Genomic DNA, 6,584 nt, shown 5'->3' with positions numbered 1-6,584 from the left:
TTTTCAATTAAACAGACAAATCAAGTTGAAGAACAGTGTTAAAACACTATTCGGACTGAATATTTATTAGCCTATGCATCCTGTTGTTCAATTGTGTTTTGATTTTTAAAAAAAGCAAACCAACGAAATTTATAAGAGGTATTGCCCCATTTAGAGTGCTGAAAATAACTTAGTTTCCCTCTCCAAAGATACTTTTCATCCTCTAAAGCATAAAATGCTATATAATATTTTATGCAAATTAATCAGTGTTTTTAAAAAAGTAATGCAGTTTTGGACTGATGATATTACACTGCATTTGTGGTAAAGTACTAAGCACTAGATCAATTAGGCATTTTCAGTCTAATCAGTTTCTAAGGATATCATTTAATTCTTGGCAATATATAATAACTGGTATGATTTTGGTACTTAAATCATAAATTGTGGAGAACAAGAAGAAATGTATTATAGTAACAGGGTTTATATCTAGCAAACAGTCGCAGTGTTGAACAAAGCTCTTCTATGAACTTCGTGAATTTGTTTTGCCGTTGGTCACCTGTAGTAGAGCCTTGATTTGATTCTTCCGTCTTCATGCTTTCTCCATCTGCAGTCTTTAACATTTCTTCATCTTTGCCATCATCATATAGATCTTTTGACATTAATTCTCTAGCTAATTTGATATTGAGTCCTTCGTTGTAGTGAAGCTTCCTTTTCATTTCAAATTGTCGCCTTTTTTCTCGTTCCTCAGGTGAGAGGTCACTAGCCTCCTGTCCACTGCTTTCTTGTTCCCGAATCCTATACTTTGGATCCAAGCCTTCAGCAGCAGCTAAGATATCTGCTGCTATGGCTTCAGTGGTTTCTGTATCACTACATGCAGCTTCACCATCCCCATCTTAACGACAGTAAGGAGTGCTTGGTTCATCTATTTTCATTAAACCATCGTCTTTGTCTGCTGGATGATATGTCGCCAGGATGTTCATTTCTTTCCAATTCTGGGATTTTTTTGCTCCTCTCCTCGTCTACACTCCCGCTGGGCTGTTCAGCCGACGCCACCATAGAGGAAGCTGTAGAGGTCTTGTTCTTCAGGATCCTTTTGATGGGCCAGCGCGAGGCAGTCCAGGTCGCCATTTCCGGGTGCTCCTGCTGTTGGCTCAGGGTCACAGCTTGGCGTCGGGTCCGGAAGAAAAGAGTCGGGCCCTGGCAGAGACAGTGCAGGGAGTCGCGGAGCCCGCTTAGGGCTAAAGCGGCCGCACCTGCTGTCTCAGAAACGGCTACCTGAGTGGTTGTCACGAAACAACGACCCCAGCGCCACAGCCAGCGCCGGAGGAGTGGCGGCTGCTTGCGGGCCCTTAGCCGCGGGCAGTTCAGCCGCACTAGCCAGGAGACGCCGCAAGAGCTCCAGCGCTGGATCGACGCCAAGCCAAGCGGACCCGCTCTCTCAGGATATCTTACTTTGGTTTAAATTCTATCACACTGGCATCTGTTTCTCACTCCCCTTTGCTTGTTCTTTCTCATTTTATGTGTCTGAAATCTCTTGTGTGTCTAAGAACTCAGACTTCCGACTACTTCTCTATTATTTCTGCACACAGTTACTAAGTTATGTCATGCAGTCCAATGCCTGGAAAAGCCATCTGTATGTTTGACGACTGTTATATCACTTTATTCCGAGTTCTGCTTTTGTTTTTGGCACATCGTAAGTCCTTTTTAAATACTTTGTGAATAAATACAGAGATGAATGAGACCTAAAATATCAGGTATCTTTATGCAAGGAGCCATTGAGATGGTTATAAGCAGAACCAGTGCCAGTCTTTGGACTTTTGATCTTATATTGAGTCCAAATTAGGGATTCCTTCTTTCATTATTAATTTATTTTAAATGCATAATTTTCTCCTAAAATGGTGCCTGTCAGATGATTGATGCCTTTATACTTGAATATCAGTCATTAAACAGTTCATTTACCATCAAAATAGTACTCAGCACTATTAAATCTCTTTAATTTTGAGAATGGATTGAATGACTTGCATTGTCATGGTATGTGGCATTTGGATGTTATAAAAAAATACAGTTGATAGAAAGAGACAAATAGATGACAAATAACATAATATTCCTTACACAAATTTTAAACAATTAAATTACAGCTTTTATTTTATTTTGGACTGAGATATAACTAGTATTAAGTCAGGAATAGTGTGATCTTTGGAAATTCATTTATAACCTCACATTCCTCCTTTGTAAAATGAAAAAAAAAAAAAAAAACTTTCTCAGTGAGTTGTAAGGAGTAAACAAAATAGTTTAGAATAGTGTCTGGCATAAAAGAAGCTCTTTGAAAGTTAATAATAATAATTATGTAATCAGTTAATTCAAATTGACATCAAATTAGAATTATATTTTTTAAATACATTTGTGATGTCAAGATAGACTAATATATCTAAGATTTAAAACTGAATCATAGTTGACTTCTTTTCAATGTTCTTTCCTTTTGTAACAAGTGTGTGGTACTTACGTTAATATTTTTGTTATTGTTTTACTTGAACCATAAAATCACCACATGACTTCAGAATACAGTATTCCTAGCAGCTGTTTCTCACTGCTGATTCACTAACACCTGTTTCTCATTCCTGATTCACAGAACTGGCTGGGGTAAGAAAATAATAATGCATATTAAGCTGATTATTTTACATGTTCTCCAAATCAATCCGTTTCTAGACTACCTCTCTTGACCCACTATTATAGCATATTTTTTGCAAATATCGGGGCATGTCTATAGCTTCTGTAATCATAAAAAAATCATTTTCAGTCTTGGCACTAAAACTATTTGCATATATTCAAAAGAATATTTGATTTTGACCTTCGATTCATTTCCCTATTTTTCAAATTTATCCTTATTGATTCAATTAATTATTTATGAAATGTACTTTTTTCATGCTTGCAATATTTTTTATGTGTTTGACACAAATGTTTAAGTTGTTAATATAAAATTTAGGTTAAGTACATCAAATACTAAGAATTCTAGTTCAATATATGGTGACCTTTAGAGAATTACTTGTGTTAGAAAATACACTTTGTCAATGAACACTTACTTAGAAAAGCATTGTGTTCTGCTCAAGTGTTGCTTAAATAGAATTTATACAGTAATAGGTCACCTTAAAAAAATATGCCAGATGGTGAACGAACTGAGGAACAGGTTGAGTTACTGAAAAATGCATTGATGATGCTAGGACATTTGTCTGAAATTATAGAGCAAATTGTGAGGGAAGACACAAGTATGAAGGAGGTTTAATATTCAAAAGGTGTTTTTTTTTTTATTTTTTTTTATTTTTTTTATTAGTATCAGCAAAGAACTATGTCTTCTTCCAACAATATCTTAAACTAAAAAAGTAGACTAGTGACACAGGACCCCAGTGCTGCTTTGCCAGCTGGTGACTTCTGATGTTGGTGATGCCCCTACCCAAGATTGCCCTTGAATTGCCACAGGAGGTACCCCACCCACTTGGTTCAGTGGGCTGCCTTTGATTTGTGCTCCAGGCTGGATCCAGTGCTCACCGTGGGATCCACGCTCAGCCTGCCACTCAGCCAGGCATGCAGCAACCTGCTTCCACCTTGGGCACCTGCATCTGAATGAGGGGAATGCAGTGGCTCGCAAGAAACTCGGAGACACCAGCAACTCAGGATCCCCAAAGCGCGTATTATTCCCACCTTCTGCAGTTCAGTGGACAGGGGTGTGTCAACAGTTTTTTCAGTCCTGTTGCCCAACTCCAGCGTGTGTCTCCTGGGCTGACAGCCCCACCTCTGCTTTCTGTTGTATGGGGCAGTCGCCCAACACTGGCGGAGGACCTTGGGCTAGAGTGCTTCAGCCTTTTTCATGCCCACATTTGGCAGGTCCCAAGTTCTTGCCCCACTTCCAAGAAGAATGAAGTTACTCTGACAACTGAAGGATGAGCAGGGCAGAGACTTTTATTGAGCGACAGCACAGTTTATAAGAGAGAGGGGACCCAAAAAGGACCGCCCTCTACCCAAAGTCGAGTAGCCTGTGTGGTGTCTGAGTCCGACTGTGTCCTTGGTTTTTATGGGCTCAGAATGGAGGAAGTGCATGCTGATTTGTCCATGGGCAGGAGGAAGTGGTGCTGAGTTGGTCCATAGTTGGGTGTGGAAAAAGCACCATCTGACTGGCTGATGGGCATCAAGGAAGTTCTCACTACGGGTCGCAGACTCTACTTGGAACTGGAAGCCCAGCCCCCAGGCTTTAGGCTATCCTTGACTTGATGGTTGGATCCCACCAGGGACCTGCCCTGCCTAGGAACCTGTCTGCCTCCTGCCACCATCAATAGCATCTTTTATAAATGTAAGTTCACAAATACTGCATCTTAGATTGTAACCATTTAGTGCTAGCATTGAATAATTATATACTATAAGAGGAAATATTTTAAGACAGAATTAGTGACTATAGTTAAAAAGTTATAAGTTGAGCTATTATCTGTTAATTTTGGATAGTGGGATGTCTTTTAGTTGCTAAAATTTTCATTCCAGTTCAATACAATAAACTTAAAAAACTGTTTAGTTAAAATGTATATTCCATCATCTTAATTCAGTTTTTATGTCTCCTCATGCAAGGAGCAAGAGGTTGGTAGACAGTTTAATTCAAATGAGAGTTCAGAAATTAGAAACTTGGAAAAATTGCCAAATAGCTTGCACCAGGCACTCCTTTAAAGTAAGCATTAAAAAATATCAACTCATCAAGCTGTGTCAACACTTTTATTCTCCTCATTTATTCTTCAAGGCAACTGAAAATCCGTGAGATTTGTAAGGTATTGACCATAATGTTTGCATCCTCTGTGTTTCAATGAAATCCTTTTTCACCTATTATATAAGTGCTCCCAAAACAAACTCATTATATTCTACATCAAAAATATACTATTTTAATTATGGAAACTTCTTTTAACTTTTAATATACTTAAAGTATTTATTCCATAACTCTAGGTAGAATTATATATGTGAATACATTCATATGTTTTAAAGTCTCAGTCATTTTTGTGTTTTATGAGAAAATGAATTGTTTTCAAACTCAGTTTGAAGTCTTCATTAAAATGAAATCTAATGAATTATATAGTGAAATTCCTTTTAATTTAACTTAAATATAACTAGAATTAAAGAATTAAAACAATATTTTCCATGGTTTCAAAAACTATCCTTCTCTTCCACTCTTATTGACATAGTCAGTGAATAAATTACCTAATTTACCATGTTCTCACATAGAAGTGTTGATTTCACCTTTTTGAAACCATAGTCTTCTAGAAAATGGGGAAATGCCAGCATGCTAAAATCAGCAATCTCTATGATGCCATAGGCATAAGCAGAAAAAAAAAAAAAAAAAAAAAGTCATGATTCCCTAAGTTAATTTCTGAATAAAATAAAAATGTATGGGAGAGCGTAAGATAGGCAAAAGAGGATTAGAAAAATTACAGAAAATCCTTGAAGAAGTGACAAGCAAGACAGAGACAGGTCAAAGTAGATTTATTTTTATGTCAGTATACACTTATAAGTTATGATGGACTTCTAAGCTTACACGTTTAACATATCCCTACTTTTCTCATAAAGTCATGAAGCATGGTTTTATTTGACTATAATTAGTTTGGAGAAAAAGTGATTTGAGAAATGATCTCTTTTACATAATGATATTTTATGGATAATTAATGTTCATAACATTAGATTTTTAAGAAAGCAAATAAAACAATGCTAACATCTGTTCAGATCCACATTTTAATATAACAGTTTTCACAGATAGTTTGTGATTTTGCTTTTCAAATATCCAGGGAAGTGGATACGTTGTGTTTATATGTGAAATGACATACAGTTACTTTAAGATTTTAGAGAATATGATAAATGAAGAATTAAAGAGTCTCATTTTCCAGCTTCTAATGTTCCCTTGAAGAGAATGCCTAAGGTAAAAGCAATGTTAGTTTTTCACCTCATTTCACTGATTCAGTGGTAATTCACAGGAGTGCCTCTGTAAGTTGAGAAAGTATATCCAGGTGTATACATTTGAATGCATTCGAGCATTTGGTTTTTACTTCAAGCTGCATTTTTCCTTTATATCAGAAAACCTTTGAGACATAAGTGGTTAAATGAAGAAAAATTAGAAGCAAGGTAAGATTGAATAAGCATAACCTAAGTAGAGAATGATGCCTCAACACTTTCTGTTAATGAATATTTATGTCCTTTTACTCCTTGTACAAACACATATTTCTGTGCATATTCAGTTAGCTTTAATACGTTAAATAAATTTTTAAAAGGTTTAATTTTAATATACAACTTTTGCTTAAAATACATCTTTATTTAAATTATTTATTCCATTGTACACATCATAACATTTTACTTTAGATTCTGGATGGTTCCATAATGTTTGGTTAAGAATTTATTTCTCTAAATGCTGATTAGTCATGCATTTAATGAGAAATATATAATCTTGTATTTCTCTAAACTTGCAAATTCACTTATACTTCACATAAGAATGCACCATCAATTTATTTATTTTTAAGAGAAACTGAAAAGAATGATTAAGATAGTATTGCTTGAATTTACATTTCATTTTAGAGTATAAAATAATTATT

The 6,584-nt window shown here is 35.9% G+C and overlaps 1 pseudogene; it reads right to left on the bottom strand.

Moving 5' to 3' along the window:
- Nucleotides 1-410: 410 nt before the first annotated feature.
- On the bottom strand, nucleotides 411-1,104 carry LOC108520708 (protein phosphatase inhibitor 2-like; annotated as a pseudogene).
- Between the last annotated feature and the right edge of the window lie 5,480 nt (nucleotides 1,105-6,584).

The sequence above is a fragment of the Rhinopithecus bieti genome, unplaced genomic scaffold (assembly GCF_001698545.2).
Source record: "Rhinopithecus bieti isolate Rb0 unplaced genomic scaffold, ASM169854v2 scaffold_53388, whole genome shotgun sequence".
In the NCBI taxonomy this organism is placed as follows: Eukaryota; Metazoa; Chordata; class Mammalia; order Primates; family Cercopithecidae; genus Rhinopithecus; species Rhinopithecus bieti.
The sequence above is the reverse complement of the archived record's forward strand: the minus strand, read 5'-3'. Positions and strand labels throughout refer to the sequence as shown.